The following is a 25,394-nucleotide window of genomic DNA, read 5'->3' on the forward strand; positions in this document are numbered from 1 at the left end:
CTGCATGCTGAGTGGCACGTAACCCAAACACAGACTTCCGTCGTGCTGTAATAATCCAACCGGCATAATCCACGGCGCCGAGGCCGTAGCACGTGGCTGGGAAGTGAAAGCAGCATAAGTGCATGGGTTAGATACTAAATTCATACATTATTCATGTGGAAGCTGCTGCTCACAAGGATTTTGTCATGGCATTTCCTTTGAAGCCATCTCCACCAAAGCTGATTAATAATGTGCTGATTTATTTATTTTTTGCGATATTTTTCTCCTTCTTTTTTTGTCTGGTCAACGTTCAAATGCCCACATGAAGGTATAGTATCCGACTACAGGTTTGTATGCTAGAGTACTATTGGAGTGGGTGGTATGACCGAAATCTAGCACTGTGTGAGTCATTTTATATCACAGTAACAGTTTAGTTCACATTGTAGGTTTAATTAATTTATTTATTTTGATAATTGAATCCCAAAATATTTGTATGTATTACATAAGCATGTGGTAATGTCTGTTTTTGTAGAAAATATCACTGTGACAGATGTGTATGTGTGTGTGTACGCCTAGTTAGTATTGCAGAATACATCAGCGGAACCCAGCTGTCCCATCAGGATAAGGACTTCCTCATTTGCTCACTTGTTTATTGATTTCCTGATATTCTTCTGTATGAATCGTGACCCAGCAGTGAGGCGCGAGTGTGTAAAACACAGCTGTTGATTGACAGAGTGTTTGTTGTCAGGTTGTTTGTTTTCTCGACAAGACTGCTTAAAAATGTATTTGCTTTATCGACAGAATATATTTGCGGTTGTTGGAATAATACTGGCCTACTGCCCTCTGTATTCAAGCTAAATGACATAAAATTCTTATTTTCCGACTGCGAGGAATAGCATAATCCAGTAAGAGGAGTCATCTGATGCTTTTTACTGAGTGAAAATGACCACCCCGTGACTTTTTAGAAGTATTTTAGAAATTATTATAAATATTGCAGTATTTAAAATGGAAGAGAATGTGAAAAGAAATCATGTTTCCTTTATGATTCACATTTACCCCATAAAAATCTGTCATTATACCTACGTTTAACAAACCTGTACGACTTTCTTCCTTTTCGCTCTTTTTTTTCTGTGGTAGATGAAAGAAGATATTTTGAGAAACATCTCTGTGTCAATACAGTCAATGGGAACCAAAATAGACACCAGTAATCTCTAGGGTTCAAGGAGATCAAAAATATCAGAATCAGACATATTCTGATAAAATTCATTTTCTGCTGTGCAAAATGAACTTACAGTATATCACTATATTTTATCAACAGTTGTATTTTTCCAAAGGAACCTTAAGGGCAATATATGAGACAAACGTGCACTTCCATTAAGTCTCTTCAGGTATGAAAGAGAAACCTTTGAGTAATCAAATTTTCCAATCTTTATGAGGTTGTTGAGGTTTTCAGTACAATTTTTGTAGCACAGCTAATTTAAAAGCATGAAAAAGCAAATACTTGTGTCCAGAGCTTGTCACATTGCAATGAATCTTGGACCTGGTTTGCTTAGGTGCCTCACGTGACACGTCCAGATGAATCCAAGACAGATCTTTCCATCTTTCTGTGAGGATGCAGCTGATGGACTGTACATTTACTTACTGCAGATAAGATGAATGTGTAATGTGTCATAAGGGCTGTCCCGATCTCCATGACATTAGAAATAAAAATGGAAGATTAGTTTTTTTAGTGAATGGAGAGAGGAAATGATCCTGCCAGTTATATTGATTTCAAGGGAGCACTTCTACATATGTATAACCAATTACTGTCTGAGCCTGCAAGACTTTGACAAGTCATTGTAACTTCTCAAGCACGCATTATATTCAATTGGCCACTAATGCAAAAACTTAGAACACTTCAGAGCTACCTAAGAAGAGAAGAGAGCTCAAGAGTCCACTGTACTTCCTGCAAAATCAAATTGAGGCAGGAAATATCTGCTTTCAACCATGATTTCACATTCCCTTTCTATCTTAAAAAAGTTACCTTGGTTACACTGACTCATAGTCTTGTCAATAGCTCTCCGTTTCGATTAAAAATAACATCAGACTTTTGCACTCAGGCTTTATGGATTCATTGCTATTTAGTTGTATTTACTCATTCTTTCTTTGTTCTGCCTTCATCACCAATTTAATTGGAAGAGGGAAGAGCAGGCGTTGAAACAAACTCAGCCAAATAGCCTCAAGTGAGACTGTTTCTGCCTCCTGATGTTTCTGAGGATGAGAGAAAGAAAGAGAAATCCATTTATGTCTTAGTCCATATGAACAACACACAGGCTCCATTCCAAAACCTAGTGAGCTGCCTGCTACCCACACAATCATCTGACTTCACTGAAACATAGTTAGAATCTCAGTGTCAAAGTGCTTTAATATACAAATAGACCCATCTCACAATTGATTTAAAAAAGGTTTGTTATTAGCATGTTGCTAAGCTTACAATGTAATTAGCGTAAATGTACACAAATTTCAGGTAAAACAATGTGCTTTTCATAATATTATTTTTATGTATGCTGTTTTATGTTCAATTATAATCAACTTTGTTCTCTGTCATCTATCATTTTTTATTTTTTTTTCATGTCGCATCCCGTTTTTTGCATACTTCTGTACTGCTTTACAACCTTCTGTAGCAGAAGTAGCAAAAAAATAAATAAAAAAAAACTTGTGAAAAAGTTAAAAAGTGTACTTATTACTAAAATAATATTCTTTTTAATTCCAAACTGAATGTAATATTTTTGGATACTTAATTTCATATAATTTACAATTAAACTTTTTTTAAGTTACATTTAAATAATAAAAGTGAATAAAAAATAAAAATGAACTTAATGTTATAATGCTAACGGGGAAACCAGTGCAAGTATTTGAAACATTTCCTTTAAATGAAAAAAAATTAGCTTTTGTATACCAAAGGGAATAATATATATATATATATATATATATATATATATATATATATATATATATATATATATATATATATATATATATATATATATATATATATATAATTTGAAACAACAATACCTTTCTAAAAATTCATGCACTAGTTGGCAGAGTAGAGAGTTTGCCCCAGTGCATTCTGGGATTTCCAGTGTACAGTATATGTTATGCTGCTTTCTGGAACATTATGGAGGGAAAACCATCAATTATAAACGATAAGAATGAAACTGGTGAAAATAAACATTGATGAATAGATTTTTACTCATATGCCAGATCCATAAGACATGGAGATGAAAATATTATGCTCTCCTTTTTCTTTTTCTCTCTCGATAGGAGGATGGGGGGGACTGAAGTGGGGTGTGCTCTGAAATATCCTGCTCAGCACAGAGAGATAGCAGCACATGCATTGTAATCCTCTCCCTCCCTTTTGGAAGGAGTGACGAGGAGAAGAAAAAGAATAATAATGGTTTCTACCGTTCAGCATCTGCTCATTAATCTTTCATACAGACCGATCTGCCAGCAGCAGCAACACAGTGAGATTTTGGGTTACGCTATCAAATCTCAATTCATAAATAGAGAGAGTTATAGAGAGTGTGATGGAACATGATCATTCATCTCTCTTTGAGTGCGCTGCTTTCATTTTTTACATTTGTTTAAGGGTTAGTGTTTCTATTGGACTGATAACAGGTAATTTGATAAACTGTTGAAAAGCACTGGCATGATCGATAGAGAAAACATGAATAGACTGTGTGTTAATCGTGAGAATTAGTCTTTGAAGAACAATAACAATTACGTTTTTTTTTTTTGTATGGCCAATTACAATTAATTATTCAAACTCATGAAACATTTCATTTTGCTTTCTAGCCCTTGGGGTGAATTCAGAGGGCTGTTGAATATCACCATGTAGTATCGTTTCAAACAATTTATTCTTTGTTGTAGTGAAATTTTATAATATTAGTAGATGTGTGTGAGTTAAATGTGCAGTGGCAACTTACATTGCATTGATGAGTTTCCACAGTTATTAACATTGTAAATGCAATTTTTTATGCTATTGTTATTTATTCTTTTTTGATATGACACTTATACGACTATACTTTGGCATTACATTAAAAACAGGTTAATGCTGCCACATACGTCAACTATACTATTGACTATACAAATCTGACTTCCTTCTGTAAAAAAAATAATTATATATATATATATATATATATATATATATATATATATATATATATATATATATATATATATATATATTTATATTTATATATATATTTATATTTATATATATATATATATATATATATATATATATATATATATATATATATATATATACTGTATATATATAAAATAAATATTAGGGATGTGCATCTCCATAAACCTTGATGCAATGCATATCCAACGATACATTAGAAATACATATGAAGCATGTACAAATGCGATGCAATAGGATTCACCCCTATTACAATGCATTGCAATACGATTTCAGTTAGATTCAACACAATGTGATTCAACATACTGGAAAAAAATATGATATTATGTAATTCAATATGGTACAGATAGTTGGCTTTTATTTCTTTGGTTCACACTGACAGCAAATCATAAATTGACTTAAGTGCCTTCTGACTTCTAATGCATGGCCCTTCCACAAACAGACCTTTTCTATTCTTTTATTTTTATAAATAAATACATAAAATTAAAATCAGATGTTCTTTTCCTGCTCTGTCCCTAGTTACACTTTGAACTGATTGCACATATAACACTGAAACAATTGAAGGATGCTTAGGGATAAACAATGAAGAAATGTTCTATAACTTGGCAGCAGACGAATGTCGGCAGGCTTACTCAGTGAGCAGAAAGCAGGTGCTGTTTTAACATAAAAAGATATCCCATCACAAACAGGTCTTTTCATAATGGCTAGTATCTACAGCTGAATCCGAGGGTAAGGAGAGGAAGGTAGATGTCTCTGCACTCACACCATGTCAGTGTTTCAAGTCTGTATAAGTCGTACTCCCTGTATATTTTATAGAGGCACAACATATTATACAAATTTATCAAAATTTCCACCTCACTTATAAAACTCAAAGTATTTACATTAGATTTGTAAATGGTATGTTAATATATGTTCTGTGTGACTCTCAGGACACACTTCGGTCTCCATAGTGTTGTGATACATCATATTCATGTATCTGCAGTGGTAAGAGAATGTGCTTGAGAACTGGTTTAGAGAGTAGAAATCAATCTACATAGAAAATATTGATCACAAATTATTGTTCACTTTCGAAAGAAACACAGGATAGGGATTTGTGTGCTTTCGCTTTCAGTTTGTGATCTTGTTGTGACGTTTTACAAGAAAATATGGATTCATTGTTATTCTTAATTAAAAAGCACAACAACAAAATGCTTATAAAACATTTATTAACCAAATGAATAAGATGAGGCATGGCATACACCACATGCTGTATTATACTACCGACTTATAAGTTACAGAACGTTTAGCAAACATTAAAAAATCTAATTCATAAAAAAAAATCATAAAAGAGAGCCTTCATAGTGTTTTGCTGTGCGTACCTTAGCACTCCTGTGGAGACTGACTGAATGCACTGTTAACTTAATTGCCTGTGCATTCATTTTAAATATAATTATTTAAAAAAAATTGCAGTCACACCAGTGTGACCACCTGAAAAAAATAGTCGCACCACCAGGAAAAGTAGTCGCAAAATGCAACTATCTGGTTGCAGTCTTGAGCCCTGACAGAGCTTAAATAAACAGACAAAATAATTAATAAACACTGGTGGAAACAAATGAGCTAATCAAGACACATGAAAAAACCAGGTCAAACGAACAAAAAGAGGCAGGAAAACAGAAATGGATAACCAGTGTTGGGCAAGCTACTTGGAAAATGTAGTGAGCTAAGCTACTAGTTACTCTACAGTAAATGAAGCTTCACTACACTGAAGCTACCCCCCCTGGGAAATGTAGCAAGCTAAGCTACATCAACAGTAGCTTGCTACATCCAATCTCAGTGCTTAAAACTGTCAGTCAAACAGATAGGCAGGTGTAATTGTTTAGTTTAATAGTTTTTTTGTGTTCCTTATCAATTTGGCAACAAAAACAATCAAAATGTAATTAATAATCTGCGCTCAAGTAAGTGTATGCACCTGTTGCATGGGCATGCTTAACCCTCTGGGGACGGATTAGGCGGTACCGCCCAAAATGGCATACTTTTACAAATGTGTAGTTATCTCCAAAACTATTAATGCTAGAGAGATGCGTTTTTTTTTGCCGTCTTCCTCAGATTCCGCTGAAAACAGCGGTGTCCAGTTTGTATAAACACTTCCCTTATTGCGCAATACCACTGCGTAAACAGGCCAATGAAAACGATTGTGCTTGGCAGATTCAACACGCAACAGCCAATGGAAAAATTGCCGCTGGGAGGAGTCTTTTTCTAACCCAATCAGAGGAAGGTTATGTCTTCTAGCGATTCAGAGGACTCTGTAGCTCTGCTGTAGCCTTGTAAAAGCTGGCTGGACTAAAGTAAAAGACATGTAATCAATAAGCGTTCAGAGAATCAGCATCAGGGTGGAGAAAGCAGAACGCGATCGGAGTGTTACAGAGAGCGATCGGAGTATTAGCGAGCACAAAGAGCTAAATTCGAGCGATCGGAGAATCAGCATCACGTGGAGAAAGCAGAAAGCGATCGGAGTGTTAGCGAGCACAAAGAGATAAATTCGAGAGAGATACAGCATTATTACAGAATTGTTTTATCAAAATGGCAAGCAGTAAAAGATTTAAGGCAGAACAAGCTCTGGAACAATTACTGGAAAGGCCTGGAGAGGCCTTGCTTTGCTCACTGGCATGCCTAGGACAGTTTTAAAAAAAAAAAGTTAATTATTTAATTGTTCTTTACACATTTGATTAAACAATAACACATTTCTGTCAAGCAAAGAGTTTGAAAAAATATATTTTCTTTGTTCAAAAACTGTTCTATATTGTGTGTTTTTCAGTAATAAATGACAAAAATCTAATTTTCGTTTTTGAAATTCTCTAGTTTATTGTAAAATTTTTCACTCATACTTCCTTTATATAAACATATTGCATGCATGCTTAGGGTAGCTTAGGGTCTTCTGAATCCATAGATACCAAACACAGGGTGTTTCATCTCCTTTACATATGATTTATAAGCCCAAATATAAAAATAGAGAAAACAGACCAAAAAGGGCTTAGTCCCAAAAATAAAAAAAAACGCCTAGGACTGTTTGTAAATAAAGTTAATTATTTAATTGATCTTTACACATTTGATTGAACATTAACCCATTTCTGTCAAGCAAAGAGTTTGAAAAATATATTTTTGGGTCAAAAACTTTTAACTATTGTTGTGTGAGGTAGGATTTTCAGTAATAAATGACAAAAATCTCATTTTCGTCTTTGAAATTCTCTAGTTTATTGTACAATTATTCACTCATACTTCCTTTATAGACATATTGCATGCATGCTTATGGTAGCTTAGGGTCTTCTGAATCCATTGATACCAAATACATGGTGGTCCATCCTCATTACATATGGTTTATAAGCCGAAATGTAAAAATAGAGAAAACGGACCAAAAAGGGCTTAGTCCCCTAAGGGTTTTAATATACTGTAGGACTTTGCAGAACAAAATGCAAGACCTCCAAACAGTACAAAAAAAATGGCCAGGCTGGCCCTTATGAAACAAAAATATATTGCAGTATTTTAGGAAATATCATGTAATATACACTGATATATTGAAAGCGGCAATCATTTTTATATTTTGCAATATATTATATAATATATGTGTCATCAATATATTATTAAATGTATTCAAATATATAAAATATTAGAAATAAAAAGGGAAAATGATATATTACAATATATCACAATATATTTTAAGAAATATATTGGTAAATATATTTTCCTTTCGTAAGGGGGACCCTGATAATTTTTAAAAGCAGCATCTGAAAACATATTTTCTCTCTGTTATCTCGGTCAGTGTCATGTACTTGTCGAGGTTCGGCCACGGCGACTCACTCCTCAGGATTAACTGTTCTCCGACCTCATGCTATGCCATCATTTCATCAAATAATTTTTTGCGTGACTGGCCAAGGAGTGGTACCATCCGGAGCAGAAGGTGGCGGTAATGCATCATAAAGATGGTTGGTTGCTATCCACCGTTAACACGAACAAGATGAAGTAGCGCCGTCGCGTCACTACTGATCCATGATCAGTGATCTTAGCAGTTGTATTTGCCGATTTGAGTTTGAGCTTCAGAAATGCTTGAGAAAATGTAGCTTGTGTTGAAGCTACCGCACTACTTGGTAAAAAAAAAGAGCTTCACTACTGAAAAGCTATTTGATTCAGAAAGTAGCGAAGCTACGACCAAGCTACTGAGAAATGTAGTTAAACTAGTAGCTTTGCTGCTTGTAGCGACGCTACTGCCCAACACTGTGGATAACACAGCACAAAAGTCCATAACAGTTACACCTAATAATTATATATAAATTAAATCGTTTTTTTAGCAATGCAAATATGGTATATCCATCGCAATACAAATGGCAACTTGTGTCCGATGCACACTTTTATGTTGATGCACCAATGCGAATCGTGTGGCCCAAGAACTGTCCAGTTCATGAAGCTGTCCGGTCCTCATGGTCAGTTCCAGTGTCTATTCCACCACTTTGTCAAGGTTTTTTTTTTTTGTCAGACTGGGTGTTTTTCTAAAATACTGTAGTACTAAAAATGTTTAAGTGTTACAGAAAAAGTCCATCACTTCATGTGGTTAATGTAAACTAGCATTTTCAGTCATCTAAAAATTTAGGCCCGTAAACCATTCCAGTTTCTTCATACTGTCAAGGTCAACAGAGTCAGTTCAAACTGTAATGGAGCGAGAAAGAAAATCTGCATCTGCAATACAACAGTTGGAGAGAGAGACCAAATGTTGCACAATGATCCACAGCGCTCAGAGTGAGGCATAAATATGCCACGCCGGCCTAGCCTCTTCTCTCAGCAGGGTAATTCATCTGTGGCATTGTGTTTTCCCGTGCGTGTCTGGAATGGGTGATTTGACAAGCTGTAACATTAATCAATAGGGAGAGTTAGCTGTCAACAGCGCTCTTCTGCATGATGAAAAGGAAGGGGAGGGAGTAGAAGCGTATGACCTGGTTAAACAGCCAGGGTTATTGATCATGTGACTCGGGTGTCCTTCAGACTCCTACATTTCTTAGAAGATGAGGATAGTTTTCCTCCAGTGCACAAAGAGAGGGGCTAAGGAGCCCTCGTTTCATCAGCTTATTGATCTGGGCAGCTGAGCTGCTGCATGACCTGCAGGTCATATGCTTTTGAATCCTGTTATAAGCACCTTTAAATGATCATGAGCGCTGGGAATCTGTCTGCCATTACAAAGAGAGGAACACTTGAACTTCACAGGTTTGATAAACACAAATGGCTTTGATGCCTAGCTAAAACTCAGTGTAATTATGCAATTCATGATCTTGTCAGGTATTTCCATTAAGAACTAAAAAGGATACGTCACCAATAGATTAAAATTATGTCATTTTTTGACCTTCTCCTTACTTCAAAAAATAACAGATAAGATATTTTGGAGAATGTCTAAATAGCTATGTTGCCATCCAAAGATATAAAATTTGAATATTGCATGAAACATTTGCAAATAAAGCAGCATTTTCATCTCATCTGTTAGCATGTGGGATTTTTCCTACATAATAAATTGCTTGTGCCTCAGAGCATGTAGACAGAATAGTAACAAACTGTGTTGTGTTATCTTGCATTTGGAGTGGGGTGATATTTAAGAAACCAATCTTGTAAGAAAAAATAGTTTTGAGCCTGTTATGATAACTAACACAGCATGATTGAGACAGGAATCTGGGGACGTGCACTGCTGTTAGTTCAGTAAGAATGAATAATCAAGAACTCACTCTTTCGTAGTCTCTGGCCTAGAATCGGCTACCAACGAGTCCACAGATTTCATATACCATAACAAAGCAACTTAAACATTTGTTTGCCTCTCATATAGCCTCTCTTTTTTGTACAAGAAAACAAGCACTTTTCTAATCCTGATATATTTGTGTCTCTTTCCACTGATATGCAGCAATGAATTGTGGATGAACAGAAAGCTCTTGAACATGGTGCTGTTTCTCACCGATATAATAAATGCTGTGCCCTCTCACCCCTTCACGTGCGCACAGTGTTGGTGGGAAATAACAGCGGTGAAATGCAGTCCTATGGCTGGTCATTTCTGTTGTGACAGGCATCTAAGCAACCTGCCGATGAATCGCAGTAATTGGGGTTAAACGCCCTCTATTAGCAGTGCATTAGCAGAGTTGCAGCGCTCCTTCCTCTGTTCTATCTTTCCGTCGCCCCTGCGGGAGGGGAGGAGGGGGGACAGGTACAGGTGTGGGACTCAGCAGACTCACTCATGTGGTGCTAACGCTTGCAGCAGTGTGGAGAATGAAGCGGCGGCTCCCCTACAAAATCGATTGCCATATCATCATTGCACCAACATGCTGGGTGGGAGGGGGTGATGGCTACAGATGGTGGGAGAGGCATCTTTTCAACGGTGCCCACTTATGGGTTTTTCTCTGTATAAGGGTGTGTGTGTGTTAAGTCTGCTACTTATGAGAAAGAGAGATTTTATAATCATTGGCCGCATGATGGCTAGAGATGCCAGCATGAGATTGATTATGAGAGTGACTCACATCGACTTTGATAGTTTTACTGTGACACCAAAAGGTGTCAGTGAATAACAGCTTCAATAACCTCCATATGTAGGAGTAATTATGTTTTTTGTTGCTTATTAAATGAATATTTTCCAGTCATCATGCAAGGCTCTGGGCAGAGATGAACATATACAGTATTACAGAATGGGTATGTTGGATGTGCACAATAACACACACTCATTTTCAAACCAATCAGTTCCATGTCAGTTGCTTTGTTCATTATTCGCCATTTAACAGATGATATTTATGCAACTGACAGCACAGTTTCATGGAATATATTATTTCAGGACAAGCAGGCTTTGCACGTTGCAGAGATGGTAGATCACAGTTCAGAGTTAAAGGGAATATTCCAATAATAACTGGTATTTGTCGATATTCACATTATGTAAGCATCATGTAAATGTGATTGCCATAGCCTCATTAAGATATTCCAGTTTAAAAAATTTTAATAAAACACATGACATACTGAACATAAACACAACCATTCATAAAGTTTGGGGTCGGTACGTTTTTTTTATGTTTTTGAAGTTTTTTTATGCTGACTAAGGCTACATTTATTATAAAATACTCTTTTTTTTTTTTTTTAAGTCTCACTGACCCCAAATGGTAATGTACTTGTATCTTCAAATTAAGTCATTTTAATTTCTGAACATTCATTTACAGTATATCTATATTAATTTATATTTATATAATTTCCAGTTTATATTAATATTATTATATTATTATATTATGTGTAAATATTTGTTTATGCATATACAGTATCTTAATCATAACAAGATATATTACCAAGGTATTTTTGTGTGGTATTAGAATCTGCAGTATTTCCAGAAGAAAAAGTTTATGCATATGATTATTACATACAAATATTCCAAATAGCTGCAAAGCATTTAAACCTCTTTATCAAAACAAAGGCATAAAAATATGGACCTTAATACAAATAATAATAATAATTATGCTCATTTATGTCTTAGATTGATTTAGATCCTCCTGGATCTTCTATTCCTGCACTGAAACTAGACAGTTTGTAGATGCATCTCAGATATGTAACCCATGTTCCAGCCACTCAACAATAAAAGCCTGTTATAGAGATGACAGCACTCTGGAATGACAGGTAATAAGCCTGATATTTCCCAAATGCCTATATGAATTAGACTCTCAAAACACAATTGGTGAGTCTTAGCCTGTCTGGGGTGTATATTATGCTTTAATGAGCTGGGTTTGTGTGTGTACCAGTCTAGCATTCCTCATGAGAAGCAGATCGTTCTGCGCTATCATGCAGTGTGCCAAATGCCTCTCTTGAATACTGAATATCAAAAGCATCCTTTGTGTGGACTTCATGATCCTAAGCAGCTGATTAAAACTCTTCCCCAGTGTGAATATCCTCACCATGTATATTAAATGTAATGACTTAAACAGGATTTATCCTCTTCGTGTTGACTTTGTCTTGAATGTCTATGTGCGACGACGCCTTAGACTGCCACCTGTCCTCATTATGGTAAATATCGGTATACGGAAAAGTATCATTGCTGTTTACAGTATTCTGTAGGATCATTAATAAACAGTGACTTTGGGCAACCCCTCTAATCACGTGTTATTGATGTCTCATTGAAGCCCTGCTTCAATCTAACAAAGTCCTTTAAACAAAGCCTAGGTCAATTAACATTCTTACAATAGAGATGTTTAACAATTTGAATTTTTTTTTAAAAGATGTCTTATGTTCACCAAGGGTGCATTTATTTCATCAAAAAATCTAATGAAATTATTACAACTGAAAGTAACTTTTCTATTTTTGAATGTATTTTATTTATTCCTGTAATGCATAGCTGAAGTTTTAGCAGCTATTACTCCAGTTTTCAATGTCATTACATTTACATTTTAAAATATACAGTATATTACAATAGAAATCACTAACATTAAACTTGCTTTTGTCATTGCTGTACTTCTGATCAAATAAATTCAACCTTGTTCCAAACGTTTGACCAGTAATGTATATATCATTAATGTCATATTCTGTAAATGTTTATTTTATTTTTTATTTTGTTTAGTGTTCTTTTCCCATTAGAAAGTGTTACAGTGAAGGTTAATCTATAGTTGAAATGGTCCAGGTCAGCATAAATTGCTTCAGATTAAGGGAATGGAAAATAATGAGCAAAGATCCATCATGCTCTCTGAGGAGAACTTTGTGAGTCCTGTGTTATTGATGATTGGGTCTATGGTGAGGATAATGGTTTCTTCCTGTTGGAGGGTCAGAGGGTGAGATCCTGAGTCTCTCCTGTTGCTGCCTGCTTTAAAAACTCATTTTAACTAATTGGGCCTCCTTTGACCCCTAAGATCCAGTTTACTTGTGGTTAGTTCCTCCCTGGAGATACATCCTGGCGTTATTGGTTCATTTTTAATAAAGTATTCTGGTCATGATAAACACCATGCCTCATGCCTGAAGATATCCTCTTGTTTTTCCACTTCTTTTCTTACTTGCTGTACTCTGCAGGGTATGTGAGCATTCCAGAGTTGCACGAGTTTGCCTGGAGTGATGAGCACTTTGTTAGAAAGTCTTTTAAACCTAAGATTATTCCAAATTCTGATTTGTTTAATAAAATACTGAATCAAATTGTATTTAGTATAGTCTAAATGTCTGTTGAATCTAACTGACTACTGAGTTTCCTTAAAAATAAATAAAAACCCAATAAAATGTGTCTTGAATCACTGTCAACCCAAAGAGTCAAATCTTTACTTATTAGAAGTTTTTGTTTTACGTTGTGTCTATTAACTTGCAATTGATTTTAACCAGATGTTTGATTTATTTGCATTCTTAAGGGAAAGGTTTCATCCACACATAGCACAATTGTATTTTTCAGCAGTGTTGGTGTCATGTTTCTGTCAGTGTTGGGCAGTAGCATCGCTACAAGTAGCGAAGCTACTAGTTTAACTACATTTCTCAGTAGCTTGATCGTAGCTTCGCTACTTTCTGAATCAAATAGCTTTTCAATAGCGAAGCTCTTATTTTTACCAAGTAGTGCGGTAGCTTCCACACAAGCTACATTTTCGCAAGCATTTCTGAAGCTCAAACTCAAATCGACAAATACAACTGCTAAGATCACTGATCATGGATCAGTAGTGACGCGACGGCGCCACTTCATCTTGTTCGTGTTTACGGTGGATAGCAACCAACCATCTTTATGCTCCGGATGGTACCACTCCTTGGCCAGTCACGCAAAAAATTATTTGATGAAATGATGGCATAGCATGAGGTCGGAGAACAGTTAATCCCAAGGAGTGAGTCGCCGTGGCCATACCTCGACAAGTACATGACACTGACCGAGATAACAGAGAGAAAATATGTTTTCAGATGCTGCTTGTAAAAATGATCAGGGTCGCCCTTACGAAAGGAAAATATATTTACCAATATATTTCTTAAAATATATTGTGATATATTGTAATATATTATTTTCCTTTTTATTTCTAATATTTTATATATTTGAATACATTTAATAATATATTGATGACACATATATTATATATATATTGCAAAATATACAAATGATTGCCCCTTTCAATATATTGCAATATATTGGAAAAAATAAATATATTAATAAATATATTTAGTATAAAGAATATATGCCTAATATATTACATTATATTTTCCAATATACTGCAATTTATTTTTGTTTCATAAGGGCCTGCCTGGCCATTTTTTTTTTACTGTTTGGAGGTCTTGCATTTTGTCCTGCAAAGTCCTACAGTATATTAAGCATGCCCATGCAACAGGTTTTTGTTGCCAAATTACACCTGCCTATCTGTTTGACTGACACTTTTAAGCACTGAGATAGCATTGACTTGTAATAAAACGTGTTCAACATAAAAATGTAATTTTAAAAGTAGCTTAGATGTAGCAAGCTACTGTTGATGTAGCTTAGCTTGCTACATTTCCCAGGGGGGTAGCTTCAGTGTAGTGAAGCTTCATTTACTGTAGAGTAACTGGTAGCTTAGCTCACTACATTTTCCAAGTAGCTTGCCCAACACTGGTTTCTGTTCGTTTCTCAATTCCAAGAACGCAAAGAACGGACTTGTGTTCTCTTGGAGACCAGTCTTGCCAGAATACGTTGAAAGAATGAACTCGGAAGGATGTAAGAACGCAGAACGCAGCTTTGTGAGAATTGAGATGTGCTGTGATCTTGCCACTCAACTGACTGTCCCAGCACATTATAGGGAGTGATACACAATAAATAACACATAACATCACAAACTTTAGTCATACTAAAACATTTATTTCAGATTATTATAGACAATACTTCCATTAATTTTATATTATTATTTTTATTTTAGATTGCTAAACAACGCATATTGAGAAATGTCATGGGTTTCATCACCCTTTGCCTTTTTTTGTTTGTTGTCACGGACACTCATTGTGTTCAGCTGTGCACTCATTAATCACTGCATTATCACCTGTATTTAAGTTCTCTCTGTTTCATGTCATTGGGTCTGGTCTCATCAAACTCTATCCTGTATGTTGGATTACCCTTGTGGACCTAAAAGTGAAAGCTAAGCCACGTTTGAATTAAGTGTTTTCCTCTGCTATTTTTTTCCCATCATGGACATCGCTGCTGTATGCCTACTGTGCCTTGAGCAGGGAGATTGTTCCCTCAAGGATACCTGGGTTTTGCCGATCAGACTACCTTGAAGACAATGCAAGCCCAATTCCCAATCCAGTGCCCAGCCAGCCAGTCACCACTCCATTGCGAAACTTTTGTTTCTTGGATCTAAGAAGTCTGTGGCTCCACCTCCGACCTCGGATGGCTTCACTCCACCTAATCCCGCTTTCCATACTCCTTCGCTTGCACTCCTCCCACCCTCGATTCCAGCATAGACCATCGGCCCTTCAGCCTTGCTGGGCTCATTCGGTTAGTTGGCTCCAACTGGGTCAGGCCTCACCATCCCTCCGCTGCATACTTGTGGGCCATCTGCTGCTCACTGGCCCTGCACTCCTTCAGGCTACAGCCTGTTCCGCCCTCCCTCAGGCTCCGCCTCCTTCCTCAGTCACTTTAGCTCATCCTTTGTCCTCACAATCCCTACCAAAATCTTGGGCCATTGTCACTACAGTTCCATTGTGGCAGCCTAGATCCTCGGCATGGCTCCACTTCCTCGGCTCTTTGTCTGCATAGTGGGCTACACCTCTGTCGCCGTCGTTGCCTCCAGTCGTCCCCATAGCGGTGTGTGTTCTTATCATGCCCTGGCTCCTCTCTTTATCAACACCACCATGGAGTGCAGTTCTGGCTGTGGCCTGGGCACCTGCCATCACCACCCTTGGCTTTGTTGTTTGTCCTCATCCCAAGCCTCCTCCTGCATACCTCTGCCTGTGTGTGCCATCCATTTGCCAGCCCCTTTCACCATCCCTGTGCCACCCCCTCATCCTTGCCTCCTTGTCTTCAAAGCATGGTTTGTGTGTGTTTCATTAAAGGTTCCAACACACGATCGTGACCCTTTTTCGTTGGGATTGCATCATCCTTAAGAAATAAACGATACGCAAATCCGTCGTCAAACTGGGCCTTGTTTGTAAAACAAGCATCTTCGAAATGCAGGGAACAAACAAAAACACTTGCACAACTCCGTTGATGCTCTGTAAAAATAAACTCCATCCACTGGTCCCTTAATGCGTTTTTTTTTTTTTTTTTTTGGTAATCTGTGCAGGGTTGTTTTTTTGGTAATCTTGCCCTGGCAACCAAAAACACACTTCTTTTGTGACATTCCGTGACGCTCTCGCTCTGGTCAGTGGATGTCTCGTCTCTGCTCTGCTATACGAGAGCGCGCGCTCTTCCGGCAGAAGTGCCTTAGGACCCATATAAGGAAATTCCGCTCCATCTAACGACACACAGAGCCATACTCGAAAAAAACTTTCCGAAACTTGTGACAAACCGGAAGGAGTATTTTGGGAACAGAAATACTCCTTCAAACATACAACTTAATTTTTGAAACTTTGTCCATGTTTAGCATGGGAATCCAACTCTTTAACAGTGTAAAAAACTCAGTATGCATGAAATAGCATTTCACCCCCCCTTTAAGTAAATTGAAGACAAAAGTATAAGACCTAAATGAGGGGAAAAAACTACAGTCCCATGATGCACTGTGTATTATATAACTGAATGATAGTACAATAGAAAACAGTTGACGTATGATACAGGAATTATCAAAATGGAAATAGAAGTTTCTTAATAAAAAACTGGACTTGCATAGCCTCGTATCTATGACTGAGAACCTTTTATCTCAGTTGTACTCACAGAGTTCGATAAGTCATGAATTTTAAAAGTGGTGGAAGAAAGAACTATCGTTGTAATGAATGTTAATTTTTCCCCACATTCTCTTGCTGTTATAGTCATGTATATTCACACATATATATATATTCACATAACTATTTGATGCATATTGTATGCATTGTACTGTACACAGCGAAAACATCAATTATTTGACCAAAATTCCTGAATCGTCAGTAAGTTGACTATCTAGATAGTGTGGTCAATGCATAGAATAGTGTGGGTAATGTATATATTGTAAGCAACAAATAGGACACTGCACTGCATTCAAAATCTTTTTGATATTGACAACTTATCTTTAATGAATATAGGCAAAAATGTATCCAGTGTCCTCCACTATTCCTATTCTTTCCGGCCTCAAAGCACCTGATAGTGACCCATAACTCATGATTACAACTTAAGAAATGGAAAGTAGGAGTATTCCTATTGCACGTGAAGGCAGCATTAGTCATTCATTAATATTCAGTAATAGTGTAATAGTTTATTAATTGCAAAGAAAAAATACGGCATAGTCACATAAGTAACATCAGAATAGTTTAATTGTCATTAGCAATGCTTTATGGAATTGAGCAGTTGCTCTTTAGCTCTTTTGCATATAACAATTGCTTGCACTTCAGGATTTTTGGTAATGTAGTTCTTCACCAGGAATTCACCCAGTAAGCATTTTTCCCCCAATAAGGTAGAAATCATAATGACTTTAACAGGTGCATATATAGTTGCTTAACAGCCTGATGCTAGGTCTGGTTTAAGTTTTCCCGTTGAAGACTATGAATGGCATTTTTTTTTTCAGATCCTGCTAGACTGTTGAAAAGCATGTGTTTTAGAAGGAATAAACATGTGAACAGAAACATTATTTACCATTAATTAAAATGTGAGATGTGAATTAGATGTGAGGTGGACAAGCACAGCTGCATGTTGTTTATCTTTTCCATTTCCAGTCTGCTTACAAAGAGCAACGAAGCAAGTTGATGGCAGTGTTGCTGAGAACAATGTTGTGCAGTGTTGTCAATATTTCATTGTGCAAGGCCAGAGTCCCTGGAATTGGCTAGAAAACCGTAATGAGAATGAAATGCTGTCTATTGACTCAGGCAGCCAGAGTGTCAAGAGAGTCGGCTACACTAGACCTTTCTCAGTTAGACTGTGCTCCTAGAATGCAAAATGCCTTATTCTCTGCCCCACCATTCCTTTTTCTTCATTTTTTTTTTTTTTTTGCCTCTGTTGTGTCTCGCACACTCACTCACACCACAAGCATGGTGCCTCCTCAGAAAAACTCAGATGAGATAGTATACCGAACAAATTTATAAACTCAACACTTTTGTTTGCCATTTTTCATGAGCTGAACTCAAAGATCTAAGACTTTTTCTAAGTACACAAAAGGCCTATTTCTCTCAAATATTATTCACAAATCTGTCTAAATCCATGTTACTGAGCACTTCTCCTTTGCCGAGATAATCCATCCACCTCACAGGTGTGGCATATCAAAATGCTGATTAGACAGCATGATTATTGCACAGGTGTGCCTTAGGCTGGCCACAATAAAAGACCACTCTAAAATGTGCAGTTTTACTGTTTTGGGGGGTCTGGTTTACTGACCACCAGTGCAATGCATTTCCTTCACATAGAGTTGATCAGGTTGTTGATAATGGCCTATGGAATGTTGGTCCACTCCTCTTCAATGGCTGTACGAAGTTGCTGGATGTTGGCAGGAACTGGAAGATGCTGTCGTATACGCTGATCCAGAGCATCCCAAACATGCTCAATTGATGACATGTTTGGTGAGTATGCTGACCGTGCAGAGATGTTTTCAGCCTCTAGGAACTTTGTACAGATCCTTGCAACATGGGGCCGTGCATTATCATGCTGCAACATGAGGTGATGATCGTGCGATTACAAATATATCTAAACTCCAAAAGGTCCACAAGATATGTTTGATTATATTAGTGGATGCTCAAAATTGAACTGGAGAATGCACATTCTAAACAGCTAATTGTACAGGTAATTGCTGTTCTAAACTAATGCGCTGCTGCACTGTAACGCACACACATAGACTACAGACAGTAGCTCGTACGTCACGCGCAGATCGCTCGCGCACAGAATCATTCAGCGCAGAAATGTACTGTCCACACTGTTCTATGATTTCTCAATAAAATAGCTTAGAAACTGAAAAGTTCAAGCATATATTTGTTAATAACTAAATCCCACAGTGTCACTACTACTAGAGAATTAAGGTCGAGACCCTGATGAGGATGACAAGCATGCAGATGAGCTTCCCTGAGATGGTTTCTGACAGTTTGTGTAGAAATGTTTTGGTTATGCAAACGATTGTTGCAAGAGCTGTCCAGGTAGCTGGTCTCAGACAATCTTTTAGGTAAAGATGCTGGATGCGGAGGTCCTGGGCTGGTGTGGTTACACATGATCTGCGTTTGTGAGGCTGGTTGGATGTACTGCCAAATTTTCTGAAACGCTTTTGGAGAAGGCTTATGGTAGAGAAATTCACAGGAACAGCTCTGGTGGACATTCCTGCAGTCAGCATGCCAATTGCACTCTCCCTCAAAACTTGCGACATCTGTGGCATTGTGCTGAGTGATAAAACATTTGGCACATTTTAGAGTGGTCTTTTATTGTGGCCAGCCTTTTATTAAGGCACACCTGTGCAATAATCATGCTGTCTAACAGCTCTGAGGTGGATGGATTTTCTCAGCAAAGGAAAAGTGCTCACTAACACAGATTTAGACAGATTTGTGAACAATATTTGAGAGAAACACATTTATTTGACCAACAGTGAAAGTTAATACATTAACTTTGACTCATTAAGAATACAAATATTTGTTCTTTGTACCGCACACATCTCCACAGTAAACTATGCGTTAGCATCTGTTTGGGGTGAATTATGTCTTATTCCTCTCATCGCGAAGCAAACAGTTAAATAAAAAACTTGAACAGTCTCGCTGCTTTTTCTTCTCTGTGGGTGTATTCAAGCCGCGCGCTTCAGTTTGAATCTGAATAGCGCGTTCAGCGCGGGGGCGTGGTCACATTACATATAACGAAGGGAGACATCGTGTTGTTTTCATATGGATTACTTTATCACAGAATATCTGTTTTCGGCAGCACTTGTTTAGTTTTAAAGTAGACATGTCAAACTTTCTATAGATATCTCTCTCATGTCTCTTCGTTGAGTATGCACGGAGTTACAGTTCATTTTAATGACGTGTTTGTACATGACGATCAGCGCAGAGAAAGGCTGCAGACAGCACACATACTGATAAGACGCTCGGGAGAAAACAAACACATAACTTCATAATCATACTTTGCGTTGTGATTCGGAGATGCTCATTGTTCTAAATGAAGTTGGTAATGAACCACCTTTTATGGCCAAACGCTTTGAAAATCCCGCTGTACTCACCGAGATTAGAACAGCAGTCATCAGTGAAATGTTGTGGACACAACAAAAGGGATTTGTTGTACTGCTCTGGTATTGTGGTGAAAATGAATTTTAGCCATTGGTTCTTCTGATCTTCATTCTTTGGCAGTGAAAATAAAACAAACGGTCTCCTCGACGTGATGCTATCACACCAACCAGAGCGTCTGTGTGGGGGGTGGGGCAGCTCAGAGTTCCGTTTCTCTCAAGACGGTAGGCGGAGATTATTATGCAAAGTGTTCCTAGTGACGTACATAGAGATGGGCAAAAGATTAGAAATCTATAACGACTCGTTTCAGCGATTCAGAGTCGACTCCTTACTTTAGAAGCCAATAACTTTATAAATCGTGTACTTTTTGGTTTAATTATTTGCACATTGTTTACACAGATGGACAGCTACATCATACACTGTAATACAGGTAATTTTTGATTTCCCATCTGTGTGGCTCTTTAAGCATACAAAAAATTATTATATTATTGATAATGAACATGGATTTGCGCATCTTGTCAGTTAACAGCTGCTCTGTGTGAAATCACGCACCTAATGGAATTTAACGCTGATTAGAGAACCGGCTTTACTGATGAGATGCGCATTAATCATCGGCCGATATATATCGTGCACCCCTACAAAATATTATAGTTTTGGTGAATTGATAACACTTTTTTTGGTTGCTTGAAGATATTGTAAGGTAAATAGTTTTAGCATGCACAGAAATTAAACATTTATTTAATAAATGTTTGAAAATTTTGCCTGTTCACTTCCACCACACACAGCTGCCAAGCACATCGTCCCTCTCAAACTTGTCCTGTTTACCGTAGTCACATAGAGTATAAATCCCTGGTCTCTTTTATTGGACTTATTAGGTGAGCACTGTGACCTTCCAGTCCCAGGGCTGTGGAGCTGAGAGGTGTGACAGGTAGTGGCTTTTCTGTGCAGTTTTAATTAACACTGGCACTGGGAGATTGATGGAAAGAAGACACAGGTTGTCGGCACGGCTTTGCCTCTGGCAGGGGGTGGCAATTAAAACTCTGTGGCGGCACAAGCAACAGGATGAAGGCACAATGTGGGAGGAGGAGAGAGAGCTGTATTAGGAGACCAATAGGATGTTGCCAGCCTTAGATATTGAATATGGGTGTGTTTGTGAGCATGAAAAGACATTTATCACTACAGAAAAAATATGTTTGAATGAAATGTATTTTGTTATGTAATAAAAAAAATTATCCTGTTGGAATAGCATGCTTATTTTGCTCTATATATGCATACAGTAAATGCATTTGGCGAGAATGCAGAAATGAGATTGAATGTGAATTATGTAAAGTAGTAAAGAGACCTTGCTTTTAAATAAGACGCTCTGGGTTGGATATCACCTGGTGATGCCAGGCCTCCTGCTGCTAAAGGATCTGTGTGGGAGGGAGAGCGGCTAATTTTGTGTGATAACTTCCTTTCTTATTCTCTCACTTTGACAAAGCGAGTGCTCACACTGATCATGTGCTCTACAGGAAGTGAAGGAAATCTAATGCATTAGATGTCATTGCACAGAGTTCACAGATCAGCTGGCTTGAATTCAGAGAGAAGGGTGCAGGTCAGACTATTAAAAGGTAATTTTTTGAATGTTAAAAACCTCTAAAAAATTCTTCTTTCCTGGTTTAATATGCAGAGACTGCTGTAAGTCTCCTGGAACGTGCCACTGGGTGATTCTTTGTTTCTTGTCCTCGAGTGTTAGCTGTTCCTTCTTAAGAAGCCTGGAAAGTGTGCAGGGATGAAGTGTAAGGAGGGATGGACTAAAACAATATGTATTAGACATGCACTTATATCCTGAAACATTAAGTTTTAAAGTTGGCATAAAATGGACGTGTGTGTTATTGATTATATTGTGATCCATTCAGCCATACTTATGTTTCTTTTTTTCAGCTCATAATTTTTAATCAAATGACATACTTCATCACAATGCATAAATATATGTAGCTACTTCCATTACATTGTGGCTGGGTAAAGTTGCTCATTCTTTTTATAGGATGCACAGATATTGAATTTCTGACACATTCAGATAAGCCAAGCTTATAAATGCATGATATTGTATATCTAAAAATACTTTGTAGCTGCAAATAAATTTAGTCATCACAAAATAATTTACAGTATGAAGGATTATTATTAGAATATTCATTTTAAAGTTCACTATAAAACTTGCTTTTCTTCTCAGGGTTAGCATCTTTGCAGCATTTAGAGAATTTATATTCTAAAAGAGATTTTTAAAGCAAATACAATGGCATCCTTTCCCTCATTGGGTGTCTTCAGAGAGAACATGGTTGTATCTGAGTGCATTATGCTCTGACTTTTCCCTTGTGAGGATGGAGCATTCAGCATGTAGGCTAGTCTCCGTTAAACAAAGATTAGAGCAACCTCCAAGAGACCCCTTAATGCTCAGTGAGTCCCGTAGGTGCATTTGGATTTAGTGGCACTAGCATGATAAAAATCCTTAATTGGCAGCATTAATCTGTGTGATTTGAACAACAAGTACTTCAGTGAGCTGAGATGAGTGACGGGGTGACGTGGCATGACTCTCGGAGTTGGCTATTGTTGTGAAAGCAGGATTACACTCTGATTAAAGGCTGCAAATCTGCTAATATTCTGCATTATACTAGCAAGAACAAATTGCCTATTAGGTTTGTTAGATACTGAAGTGATTGATCTCTCATTAATGAGGGTTGATCTTTGTTTAAAAACCAGCACATTCGAGTTCATAAGTTTTCAAATTCATAAGTTTTTGTCATGTTTTTGTGTTCACCAATAAGTTATAGCACAAAATAAACATAAATGAACATCAGAAGGCATGTTAAAAGACAGTATAGCTTACCAAAACTTATCATGTCTAATGTAATCTTTCAATCAGTGTTTCAACCCTGGAAAGACACCTGTAAAACAGCTTAATAAAATAAAACATGAATAAAATGTGGTATTTACCTCAGCAAACTATTCACAGTTTATTACAAATAATTAGTGAATTATTGATCACATCTAAATGTTTCAATTGGCCAAATTTAATTTGTGTGAATTTAATTTTATAATGTCAATTGAAAAATTTTGATGTAACCACTCAACTAGAAATATTTGAGTTGTAGAAGTTTTTATTTATTACAGTGTAGTTAGCTATAAAGCAACACCAGATAGGAGCTTTTTTAATCATAATATGTATTTTTGAATAAATATGGCATGAAGACAGTGTTGCGAAGTCTGGGGGTTTTCTGCGAAATTGGGCTACTTTAACACTGTTGCCACGGGTTGTTTTTCATGTTCTAATTTTACCAGGGAAACCCTTCAAAAATGTGTATTTTACGTATATTGTACACTCTAAAATAGTACCAATTGGGCAGGGTTTTTTTTCCATCAAAACCTGGCAACCCTACATGAAGACAGGTATTTATGAAAACTGTGCAAATGAATTGTAAACAGACATTTAAATTTTTATTTGAGTGCAATTATGATATCTTAAAATAACTAGAGGTTGAATAGAATAGCTCTATTGTTAATTTTAACCTTTAATATTATAGTAATGTGCCAAATGATAGGATTTAGTTAACAACATCAGTGAAAAGCAAACTATCAATATCGGGATCTGCAGATATCATTATGAATAATCAGTATTGGCAGTGAAATTCCGTATCAGTGCATCTCTTTCTCAATTTAAAGCAATCTTGCTGAATGCAAGTATTTATTTCTTTAAAAAATTGTACTGACAGGACCCGAGCCCCATAGGTTTTTGGCAATAATGTAATTAAGATAAAGGCTCTGCCAGATTTGCCTTGCCACCAGCAGCTGACGTTTAATTAAATAATAATGCCAACATTAGCGAATGTACTCTGTCTACATTATGCATTTAAGAATCAATGAATATTTAGTTATTATTTGAAAAACCTTTACCCACAGCGATTAGGCTAAGTCTACATATTTTTGTTAGGGGTGCTCCGATCACGATCGGCCGATCGTTAATGCGCATCTCGTCAGTAAAGCCGGTTTTCTAATCAGCGGTTAATTCCATCAGGTGCGTGATTTCACATAGAGTAGCTGTTACTACACAGAGCCGTTGTTAACTGAGAAGATGGGCCAATAAACGCTGAAAATTAACGTGATTTGCGCATCTTCTCTATTAACAACGGCTCTGTGTAGTAACAGCTGCTCTATGAGAAATCACGCACCTGATGGAATTAACCGCTGATTAGAAAACCGGCTTTACTGACGAGATGCGCATAACGATCGGCCGATCGTGATCGGAGCACCCCTAATTTTTGTGGAGGAAAGTGATTGAATCCACTGTAGATGGCTTCAGTGCGTTCCTGCGCTCACTGATGGTGCTTCATTATTCACTTATTATTCTCATTATAAACATGGTCCAAACTTTTCCACAACTTAGACTTTGCTTTAGTTGCTGGTGCAACCAAAACGTAATCGTCAGAGGCAAGCCTCCGTTACACCTACTCAGCATCTATTTTCGCATCTTTCTCCATTTTCGTATCTTTCTCGCGCTAACCGAAACACATCACATGACTATAGCGCAAGCCCGAGCTCGACACGAGCCCGCATAAGATGATATAAATTAAGCCCGAACCCGACCGAACCCATCGGGTCCCATCGGGTTCGGGCAAAGATCTTCAGCTCTATTACAGACTTTAAAATAGTGATTTCCTAATATTGAATTTATTGACTTTTTGACATTCATTTCAGTGTCAAAAGTGGCACATGTATAGGGATGAATAAGAATTTGGTAATTAAACACAATATATTTCTATTATTTGGAATACAAAAGTTATTTGGCAGAATGACCAAATTTTTTCATACAATGACTGTTTTGTTAATAATAATAAAGACATTTTTCTTAAAAAAAATAAATAAATAACCATTCAGACATTTTTCTAATTATCTTTTGTGCTCCACACAGGACAGAAAGAACGTACGAGTAACTTAATGA

The 25,394-nt window shown here is 37.0% G+C and overlaps 1 protein-coding gene across 1 annotated transcript in view; it reads left to right on the top strand.

Annotated features, from left to right (window-relative positions):
* Positions 1–25,394, top strand: part of LOC127935017 (gamma-aminobutyric acid type B receptor subunit 2-like) — a 177,992-nt gene that overhangs the window by 79,276 nt on the left and 73,322 nt on the right. The gene's annotated exons all lie outside the window — the stretch shown is intronic.

Source organism: Carassius gibelio, chromosome A19 (genome assembly GCF_023724105.1).
Source record: "Carassius gibelio isolate Cgi1373 ecotype wild population from Czech Republic chromosome A19, carGib1.2-hapl.c, whole genome shotgun sequence".
NCBI classification, from domain to species: Eukaryota; Metazoa; Chordata; class Actinopteri; order Cypriniformes; family Cyprinidae; genus Carassius; species Carassius gibelio.